This window comes from Crotalus tigris, unplaced genomic scaffold, assembly GCF_016545835.1.
Source record: "Crotalus tigris isolate CLP2741 ecotype Arizona unplaced genomic scaffold, ASM1654583v1 scf7180000021122.56160, whole genome shotgun sequence".
NCBI lineage: Eukaryota > Metazoa > Chordata > Lepidosauria > Squamata > Viperidae > Crotalus > Crotalus tigris.
Genome location: NW_024098358.1, coordinates 12,063 through 23,733, shown reverse-complemented (window position 1 = coordinate 23,733; position 11,671 = coordinate 12,063). Strand labels below are relative to the sequence as shown.

The window sequence follows — 11,671 nt, the reverse complement described above, 5'->3', positions numbered from 1 at the left end:
CTGTCTAGATTCGCCATAACTTTCCTCCCCAGGAGCAAGCGTCTTTTAATTTCTTGGCTGCAGTCCCCATCTGAGGTGATCTTTGAGCCCAGAAAAATAAATCTGTCACTACCTCCATTTCTTCCCCATCTATTTGCCAGGAATTGAGAGGGCCGGATGCCATGATTTTGGTTTTCTTAATGTTGAATTTCAAGCCAACTTTTGCACTCTCCTTCTTTACCAGCATCAAGAGGCTGTTTAGTTCCTCTTCACTTTCTGCCATTAGAGTGGTATCATCTGCATATCTTAGGTTGTTGATATTTCTCCCCGCAATCTTAATTCCAACTTTTGATTCATCTAGCCCTGACTTTCTCATGATGTGCTCGGCATATAAGTTAAATAGGCAGGGCGACAGTATACAGCCTTGCCGGACTCCTTTTCCAATTTTGAACCAATCAGTGGTTCCGTGTCCAGTTCTCACTGTTGCTTCTTGACCCGCATATAGGTTTCTCAAGAAACAAATGAGATGGTCTGGTACTCCCATCTCTTTAAGAACTTGCCACAATTTGTTGTGATCCACACAATCAAAGGCTTTTGCATAGTCAATGAAGCAGAAGTAGATGTTTTTCTGGAACTCCCTAGCTTTCTCCATGATCCAGCGTATGTTGGCAATTTGATCTCTAGTTCCTCTGCCTCTTCGAAATCCTGCCTGTACTTCTGGTAGTTCTCGATCCACATACTGCTGGAGTCTAGCTTGTAAGATTTTAAGCATAACTTTACTAGCATGTGAAATGAGTGCAATGGTGCAATAGTTTGAACATTCTTTGGCATTGCCTTTCTTTGGAATTGGAATGTAAACTGACCTTTTCCAATCCTGTGGCCACTGTTGAGTTTTCCAAATTTGCTGGCAAATTGAGTGTAGCACTTTTACTGCGTCTTTTAAGATTTTGAATAGCTCAGCTGGAATACTGTCACCTCCACTAGCTTTGTTGTTGCTCAGATTTTCTAAGGCCCATTTCACTTCACATTCTAGGATGTCTGGTTCGAGGTCAGTGACCATCTCATTGTGGTTATCTGGGACGTTAAGCTCATTCTTGTATAGTTCTTCTGTGTAGTTTTGCCATCTCTTCTTAATCTCTTCTGCCTCTGTTAGGTCCCTGCCATTTTGGTCCTTTATCATGCCCATCTTTGCATGAAACGTTCCCTTCATATCTCCAATTTTCTTGAAGAGATCTCTGGTCCTCCCTATTCTGTTGTTTTCTTCTATTTCTTTGCACTGTTCATTTAAGAAGGCATTCTTATCTCTTCTAGCTACTCTCTGGAATTCTGCATTCAATTGGGTGTATCTTTCTCTTTCTCCTTTGCCTTTCGCTTCCCTTCTTTCCTCAGCTATTTGCAGAGCTTCCTCAGACAGCCATTTTGCTTTCTTGCATTTCTTTTTCTTTGGGATGGTTTTAGTTGCTACCTCTTGTACAATGTTGCGAACTTCCATCCATAGTTCTTCAGGCACTCTGTCTATCAGATCTAATTCCTTAAATCTATTTGTCACCTCTACTGTATATTCATCAGGAATATGATTTAGTTCATACCTGAGTGGCCTAGTGCTTTTCCCTACTTTTTTCAATTTAAGCCTAAATTTTGCAACGAGAAGCTCATGATCTGAGCCACAGTCAGCTCCTGGTCTTGTTTTTACTGACTGTATAGAGCTTCTCCATCTTTGGCAGCAGAACACATAGTCAATCTGATTTTTATGTTGACCGTCTGGTGATGTCCATGTGTAGAGCCGTCTCTTGGGTTGTTGGAAAAGAATGTTTGTTATGACCATCATATTCTCTTGACAAAATTCTATCAGCCTGTGCTCTGCTTCATTTTGTACTCAAAGGCCAAACTTGCCTATTATTCCAGTTATCTTTTAGCTTCCTACCTTAGCATTCCAATCCCCCATGATGATAAGGACATCATTTTTTGGTATTAATTCTATAAGGTGCTGTAGGGCTTCATAGAACCGGTCAATTTCATCCTTTTCAGCACCAGTGGTTGGAGCATAGATTTGGACTATTGTGATATTGAATGGTTTGCCTTGGATTTGAATTGAGATCATTCTGTCATTTGGGGATTGTATCCCAGTATTGCTTTTCCTATTCTTTTATTGACTATGAAGGCTACTCCATTTCTTCTGAGGGATTCTTGCCCACAGTAGTATACCTGATGGTCATCTGAGTTAAATTCACCCATTCCTGTCCATTTTAGCTCGCTGATTCCTAAGATGTCGATGTTCAGTCTTGTCATCTCTTTTTTGACTACGTCTAGCTTGCCTTGATTCACGGATCTTACATTCCAAGATTGACGCATAAGTGCCAATACATCTTTCAAGAATCAACAGAGTTCTTATAGTCTTTCCTCTAAGCATTCTTCTCTCTTTGGTTAATGGAGTGATAATGGGGAAGAACCAGAAGCCCCAGTTGTCGATGTGAAGCCCCCATTGTTGGAGAGAAAATGCTTCGGTTTATATACCATTTTTGTTCTTAAACCAGATGTTTGTCCCATAACCTGTACAGTTTATATGCGATTGGGACAGTCAGAATTATACCAAAAGAGAGGGGAATGTCATTTTCATTATGAAAAGTTCATTGAAATTTTTCATTTCAGTTCATCTATGGAAAAGTTCTGTTCCAGTCCTAAATTTAGAAATGATTGTTATGACTTCTTACATCTAGAGCTATTACGGAAAAAGATGGATGGTTGTAGTTCTTCCTGAAACCTATTCTCACTATTTCTATTTCCTGTTTTGTGCTGCTCCAGCCCAAATTTAGATTGATAAGTAAAAGTCTCTAATTCTGCCTTCTAGTGCCATTGTACACATTTTAGCTTGTTAGGCAAGTGAGTGCGAACATGATAATTGTGTCTGAAAGCATGAGGGTTTCTGTGGATTGTAGCTATCTGTGGGCAGCTTAACTTTTGAAAGCAGCTTGTCTACAAGGGGAAAAAAAAACAACCAGTTCAATTTCTGCCAGAATGAAATATGCTTCCATTGCAGCATTTGCATCTTCATCTCTGACCAAAATCATGGTAAATAGTTCAACATAGGAATGTTGTGGCTTAGCTCTCTCAAAAGACAGCAATTTGGAAGTATTTTCTCCATTTGATATTGATGACAACATCAACCACAACAGCAGCAGCAATCGACACCTAGCAAGTTGCTTTAGAGCCAAACCTGGAATTGTGGGACTGAGTTTCCCCAGTTCAGAAATTGTACTCTACAGTATAAATGTAGCTCACTCTCTTCTAAATTAATGCCACAACATACCCCTCTCAGAAATTCTTCTATGTAATAACTTGGGGAAAAATGGCTGAAGGCAGGAGGATCTTTGATGATGCTGTTTTTATCAGCCTTGTGCTTCCTGGTTCTGGGAATGGAAACAGGAAGTGTAATATAGATCAAGCTGTGATCCTAAAGAAGTGATTCTTTAGAATGGCCTTGAAGCATTCGTAAGTTCTTTTTGTCTTCCCTTCTACATTACTGGCTTATTTTTGTCATAGAATGCTCAGAACGGAGTTCCGGCACCTTTTTTGGATGGAACCTTGTAGGGTAGGCAAGGCGGGTTGTATGACGTGTGAGTTCCAGCATCTTTTTTTTTTTTTGCAAAAAAAGCACTGACTGCCAGGATGAGGAAAGATCCGTAGGGAAAGCTGAGACAAACAACCCTAAGGCTTGGTTTTATTAGCCTTTCTCACAACCAGCTGGAAAGTCTTGGTTTTTCATTTTTTTCTTGAGGGATTTCTGGTAAATGTGAGGAAGAAACCCACATTAATTATAAAACAAGTTCTTGCACAATGCTTTTCAGAACAATTGGATTAGAAAAAAAGTGCAGACTTTTAAGTGAATGGAATGTTTAATTTCTGTGTGCAGCAATTTATAAAGGCCAAATTGTTTCAAGTTGTTTCAAAGACACCTAATAACACTAACAAAGAAGTGTGAGAAAATCAGCCTTGTTTTAATTTTGAAATGGCACTGAACTGTCATGTTCTGAACATAATTTGGATTCCAATCCAAATTAATTTTTTGTCTTTGCCAGTCTGTCTTTTTTTTTTTTAAAGTGAACACTAGTAGTCTGATCTCATAAATGTATGGTGGGAAAGAACGTTTAAAAAGTTTTATTTTTAGTTGGCAAGATCATAACATCCCCACAGTTAATCTTGAAAGTTTGTATAAGGTCAAGAATAATGCTATAGCCAAATACATCTGGGATGTTTTGGGAACTTAGTTAAAAAAGTGTCCATGGGAGAATTTCAAAAATTGTCAGAGGAGCAGCACTTACTGATAAGTTTGAACCCCACAATATTTTAATTAGTCTTGATTTAGAAAAAAACACAAACACTGAAATATTACCAGTTTTAAAACATGCTTCTCAGAATGCTTATCTAGAGTAGCAAAAGGTTATTATCCTCTTAACATTTGTCATGCAAATTGGATAACTATTTATTTTGAAGAGCAAAGGCTGCTCACAAGATCTTGTCTTATAAATGGCAGCAATTGCCTCCTTGCAAGAAAAGCCACACTCAGACTGGGTTAAAGTCTGTAAATTCCCTGTCTAAGCAGGCTTCAAGAATCCTTTCTTGTTATACAGACTTCTCTGCTTTAGCTCCCCTTTCTCATTATTCATTTCTTATCAAGCCGCTTAGTGGTTGATGGATATGTTGAAATTAAAGTTTCAGCTGACTTTGCTGTACATTGTGTTGGGTTCTTAAATGAGAGTTAAGTTCCCATGGAATCCCACCAAGCCCCTCCTGGAATCTCCACAGCAGCCTGTAATGTTGACATTTGAAGGCCAAACTGTGGAATTTAACGAAGTATGCTATTCTTTAGTTTCCCCCCCCAAAAAAGGCACAAAAAATGCCTCTGGGTTATAATACTACAAATGTCAATCAAATTGCTATTATTAATTGGTAGTCCACATAATAATAATAATAATAATAATAATAATAATAATAATAATAATAATGGTAAAGTTGGAAGGGACCTTGGAGGTCATCTAGTCCAACCCCCTGCTCAGGCAGAAAACCCTATACCATTTCGGACAAATGGCTGTCCAGTCTTTTCTTAAAAACTTCCGGTGTTGGAGCTTCTTGTCCTGCCTTCAGGCATTTTGGAAAATAGCTTGATTCCCTCTTCTTTGTGGCAGCCTCTGAGATATTGGAACACTACTATCATGTCCCCCCTCGTCTTTCTCTTCATTAAACTAGATATACCCAATTCCATCAGCCGTTCCTTATATGCTTTAGCCTCCAGTTCTCTAATCATCTTTGTTGCTCTTCTCTGTACTCTTTCTAGAGTCTCAACATCTTTTTTACATCGCAGTGACCAAAGATTCACTTGGAATAAATCTTACGAATTTCCAATCATCTATGCAGTCTACCTGTCAATGTCAATACTGACTTGATGGCTAATCAGTGGAATTATGCTTGTAACATATAGAGTAATAAAGATCTGCAGAAATGTTATTATTCTAAAAATGCTGCCACCTCTGATGGTAACAGATTTCATAGCTTGCGTGAAGTATCAAATAGCAAGGGAAGGAAGTGGTGAACTGTTTCAATGCAATGTTAATATGTTAGTTATAAGATTTCCCCCCTTTCATTCTGCAGTTTCAGTATTGTTCATTGTTTGCTAACAATCCTAACCACAAAAAGAAATTGACATTTTCATTCAAACAAAGCCTAACCCCCAGTACAACACAAAAGTTATGACAAATTAAATATTTCCCCAGGGCAATCCATGCTTTAATTTTTGCTCAATCTTTTTTTTTAAAAAATAGTATGCGTTTTCTCTTCCAGTGGCTGGGGTGGTGGTGGTGGTGATTTCTTCCTTTCATGTGTTCCTTGCTGTAATTCTAAATATCATTCCAAAAACCATGTGTGTGTGTGTGTGTGTGTGTTTGTGCGCATGCGCGCCTGATGTCAAGGACATGAAGTTATCAAAGATTGAAGTACTCTGTATCCTAAAGAATAAATGAGACAAATAGGAAGATAAATGGGTTGTATGAAAAGAAAAGCTAGTAAAAAAAGAAGAGTCAAATTCTCACAGGAGTGTCCATCACCACTAGGGCTGGAGGAGAGGGAGGAGGCATGATTTAGTCTGTAGAAACTCTAACTCACTGACAAGATGCTTCATCTGGACCAAAGGCAGTGTGAGGTTCCCTTTCTGGCACATTTGAGTTCCTACTTGGTGGCAGGACATGCATTGAAGAGGGCTTCACTGCTCTACTGCAGGGGTCCCCGACGCCTGGGCCGCAGCATGCCAGCAACTGGGCCATACAAACAAGCAAAGCCCATCTGTAGGATGCAGGCACCATACAAAACCACGCACCCTCCGCTCTGTGGAAGGAATGCTCAAATAGGCAGAAACTCACTATAAGAAATTTTTATTGTTTACCAGCAATGTTGTTTGGATTCACCTCATTGTGGACTTCAGTGATGGGCACATCATAGGAAAATAAACTAGGCAACTGCTTGTTCCTATAGATTCTTTTCAGCCTGCAGATCTTGAGGATATAGGGCCACCACTTTTTCCCATGACTCTTGGCTTTGCTGCTGTTTTAACCAACCAGGTAATTGCTGGCGCGTAACTAAGGAAGATAATCAGTGTCTCCCTGAATGTGGGATGTGCTCCTGCACGGTTAATGGAGGCAATTATGACACCTTAATGAAAAACCTGGGCTTGTTCTTTGTAAGGCAGTTACAAATTTCAATTAGTGGGAAAAATGATTTAAAATCACCCAAGTTTATTTACAGTTCACGGCCAAGCACAAGAAAAAAGACCAGTGATATTATAAATATAGTAAAAGAATAAAAATCGCAAGGGAAATTGTGGGTAACTAAGAGCTAATGATTAAGAGCATGAGAAGAAACCAGACAATTTCTAGGAGCTATAGCTTTTGATAAAAAAAAAATATAACCTTCTTGGAGATTTCTTCAGGGAAATCTCAGGGAATGGCTTTGAAAGATAGAAGAGCCACTATCAAAGAAAGCAAAGGTTAAAACAATACTGCTTGGGTTTGCAAGATTTTGTTTACTGTAGCTTTTACAATAAAAACAGTCCTGATCTCTATGGAATTGTTTCTTTAGTCTACTCTATCTTGTAAAGATTCTGAAGAGTGATCACTCAAAAGAAGAAGAGTCTCTTTGCCCCAATGGCAATTCAAGTTGTTAACAATTGGAAATACTAAATTCTATTGCCGTTTTAGTATACTACAGACAATTTAATAATTAATAGCATGTGAGACAGATTCTACTCCATGCCTGAACAGAAACAAGTACAGCTTTCATATGGGAGTCATATATCTATAGTATTAGTTGTTGGACTAATAGGTAACATCTCAATTTGGGCTGGGGTAACCTCCTATGAAAGATATATAGCATATCTAGGAGTAGCATGTCTAGGGACATAAAGAAAAAATATTTAGAGCCTGACCAGGAGGAGAGGCAATTCACTGTAAAAGAGGTGGAAAACATTGGCTCTATCATTTTGGATATCTAAATCTCAAATTCTTTTGTTCACAAGAACCCTCATCTGTAAAGCCTCTTCTTTTTCGCTTCCTAAAAAGGGATTTATAAGAAACATTTAAAGGAAGATAAGCAAAATTAGCCTCTAGAGCAGCGGTGCTCAACCTATGGGTCGCGACCCCATTTGGGGTCGAATGACCATTTTACGGGGGTCGCCAAACAACGCGATCTGCCATTTTTCCCCCTCAGGGGGCGCCGCTGCGCATGCATGCTGTGCATGGGGCGCCACCGCGCATGCGCACCGCGCATGCACGCCGCGTCCGTGTGACGGGGGTGGCCGTCACACAAAGGTTGAGAACCGCTGCTCTAGTGTATGGACTGGAGTCCAGCAGGCTGTAGCTAACAAAGGCAATTGTCTGTTTTGGCATCTTGTCAATCTTACAGCAGTAACAATCCAATCCTCCTTGAGTTTCTGGAGCTTATAAATCATATCTGAAGGCAGTGAATTTTCTGCCCAGCCTGAACCATGCATGGTAGGAGTCTGTGCTTGCCCAGAGCCATAAATAACTCTTTGTCTCCCTAAAGATTGGTTTATTCTTATGCCAGCTTATCAAAAAGGTAACAAATGTGATACGGTAAGACACCAAGCTAGAAATCAGGAGACTGTGAGTTTTAGTCCCACCTTAGGTACAATGCCAGCTGGGTCACTTTGGGCTAGTCATTCTATCAACCCCAGGAAGAAGACAATGGCAAACCATTTCTGAAAATCTTGCCAAGAAAACTGGAAGGATTCGTCCAGGCACTCACCAGGAGACAATACTGACTCAAATGCATAAAATAAATAAATGAATAAAAACAATTGCCACCCAATAAGCTTATTATCTGTAATTAGCAAATGATATGCTGGATTTCTATATTACAAACTCTTGGATTGGATGTCCTCCAAAATATTTTGGTATTGGAACAACCTGGTTTCAGGTCTGAACATTAAACTATGGACCAATGTAGTAACTACATCACTTAGCTAAGAAATACATAACCAATCTAATGATGATCTCTATGTGGTCTTTTTAGAATTGAGGGCAGCATTTGACTCCATACCATAAAAAAGGACCCTGGAAGAAATTAGCTACTACATTTGTAAACCACTGTCTTCCATTATATCATGGCACTACTATTCAAGTTAAGGGGTAAAATCCTGTCAGCCCTTTCAGATAGTCCTGTCAGAAATCAATGAATACTAATGCTCTTTTTATTATAAGGTTACAGTAACAGAAAATTGAAGGTCTGAATGAACCTCTTCCCCTCCCGTCTTTATGTTCCAGAGAACTAGGCAGTATCAGTATTGAACCACTTACTCTGAACTCAGATTTAGTTTATCAGATCATTGTCTAGGGCGCAGCATTTCCTTCTATCTCTCAAGATTATTCTCAGTCCATTACATATCCTTGGCAACCTATCCAGTGCAGGTATCCCCAACCTTGGTAATTTTAAGGCTTGTGGACTTCAACTCCCAGAATTCCCCAGTCAGCATTAAGCCTCAATTCCATCCTCTCTCATCCATTACTCCGTCTCTGTTTTTCTCTATACAGCTACTGTAATCCAAGTAGACCTTTGAAGATCCCTCAACACTCTATTATTTTTCTGCTCCTGAGAAGGTATTGGTATTCTCTAAGAAACACTTTAAGTCCTCAATAAGATGGATGATTAGCTGCAAACTTACTGAACAAGTTAAATACTTTAAATATCCGAGTGTCCATTTTCAGTCCTCTACCTCTGATCTATTCAATCAAGAAAGTTACTAATAACAGCCCCAAAAGCATTCCTTTCAATTGCTAAATTTGCAAATCAATCTGGAAATAATTACGTCTCAAGCAGCTATTAAATTATTTAAAACTAAAGTTCTGGATCTGTTGCCATGTGGTGCTCAATTGTATAAGGAATCTTCTAATTGAGAAACAATTCAATCAAAGGTTTTAAAACTTTTATTGCAAGTTCCTTATGCAACTTCTAATACTCTAATATAGTTAGAATTAGACTTCCATTTCTCTATGGCTAAATTAAGACATTGTCACTTCACACTTGATTCTACTGGTCCCTGCTTTCTAATATGCAGTGCCCTTGAACACCATCTAATCTTAAAAATAATCTTGAATGAGGAAGAGCAAGCAAAACATTAAATCCAGGTACAAGGTGGTACAATTGGAGATAAACTCTGGGATGGAGATAAAGCTTGTTTTGGATGATGTGGCATTCCTCTTTACAGTTTGAGGTTGCTTCTTGATCCCCAGCTATCACAGAACATGTAACAGCTGTAATAAGGAGTACCTTTGCAAAATTTTAGCTAGCATACCAACTGTAGTCCTACAGAGCAATAATGATATCTTAGTTGGAACCCATCATGACTGTTATGGTATGAATTACTGCACATGGGACTACTGTTGAAAAATTTCCAAAATTGCATCTCAGATCAAATGTGACAGGCAAATGGCTGACCAGGACAAAAGACAGGATCATATAATGATGCACTGGTTTCCAGTTGCCTACCAGGCACAATCAAGAGCATTGGTGTTGACTTTTAAAGCACAAAACAACTGCTGTGATTATTTACAAGACTGCCTCATCTGTTATGAATGCTCTCCATTGCTTAAATCAACTGGAAGGTCCTTTTGAAGATGCTCTATTGCCAGAACAGTAACTATTCAATATGCAGAGAGGGGTCGTCTATGTGATACCCAGTGTCAGCCATGCAAGATAATGTGAAGAGGAAACACACCCAGATTAACTAATTCTATATTACTGTAAGTTTACATTAACTGAACTTTGCAAATCTCACCTTTTCAGCTCAAGAAACTATGAAGAGTCCCTTCTGAGATGTTTGCAACATCCACATTCCTTCTGCTGGCTAAGCTACTTCTTATCTGACTTGCCCTTGATTGTGTCTAGTTGCCCTGTTTCCCAAGATCATTCTTACATACCATTATATCCACACTATGGAATTTGCTTCTTAAAGAGATCTGTTTCGCTCTCACTCTCTCATCATTTAGGAAGAACACATCCTTTGCTAACCTTTTAATTGAGAATTATTTTAATGATTGATTTTAATTCATTTTTTTATATTTCATACTCTATATATTTTTTAAATTGCTGTAAGCTATCTTGAGAGTTAGAATAAGCTTACAGCTGGAGTATAAATTTAAGCAGTCACTCGATCATCTGAAGAGATCAAGAATTTAAAGAACAAAACTTCAGATTCACTTGTTGTCTTGCAAATCTGATCAATTTGCTCCAGAATATAGTCACACAATTCACACAAACCCCACCCTTTGGTGGGTTTTTTTTTTTCTATCACAGGTGAGCCATTTTATCAAGGGAGATAACAAAAGCATCAAGAAAATGCTAAAATAGTTACACTTTTTTTGGGTAAGAATTTTCCTGAAAATTGCATTTGCTATGCAACATTTGATATCCCTAATACACTGAATTAATATGTGAGAAATATGCAATAATGAGGCAATTACATAGCTGCATATTTTTTTTAAAAAAAAAATCAGGAATGTTACATGGATGCCATGCCAGCATTTCTGACCTACCACATTAAACATAGTTCACAGCCTGTAACTTGCTTGAGAGTCCCAAGCAGGCAGCAAAAAAGGAAGCTTACCATACATGGATGATCAGATCTCCAGGTCTGACCCATGAGAAGTCTGGTCTCATTTTCGCTCATGAGAAAGGGAATGAATTTTCAATCATTTCTGTCCAACGTGAGAATTAAAGCTTTTCTAACCATTTCCACTCTGTTAAAAAATCATTGACTGTGCACTGTAATTAGAAACAGAACAGATGATTATATATACATTCCAATGATACGTCATGAGAATATACATTTTGGGTGGAGGCAACTCTGTAATGTGAAGAATCTATGTAATAAGAAAAAAAACCCAAGGGGAAAAAAAACCCAAATGAAACTTGTACTGTGTATAAAGGCAGCTTAACTTGGAACAGCTTCCATCCTGTGATACCTTTAACATCATCAGACATCAACATCTGCTATTCCAGGTCCTTGGGAAGGACTTGATAGGTGGATAGAAAGGCTGACAATGTTGTTGTTGTTAACAAATTAGGTACTGGAATACAGATAAAAAGTTGGCTTTATTATTAAGAAAAACTACTTGGACCTGACACCAGA

The 11,671-nt window shown here is 38.6% G+C and overlaps 1 long non-coding RNA gene across 1 annotated transcript in view; it reads right to left on the bottom strand.

The window, feature by feature from the left end:
* The window catches only part of LOC120320036, a 33,821-nt gene extending 22,554 nt beyond the window's left edge, over nucleotides 1-11,267 (bottom strand). The window contains exon 1 of the long non-coding RNA XR_005559868.1: nucleotides 11,147-11,267. This is a non-coding gene — a long non-coding RNA (uncharacterized LOC120320036). The remainder of the gene's footprint in view (nucleotides 1-11,146) is intronic.
* Between the last annotated feature and the right edge of the window lie 404 nt (nucleotides 11,268-11,671).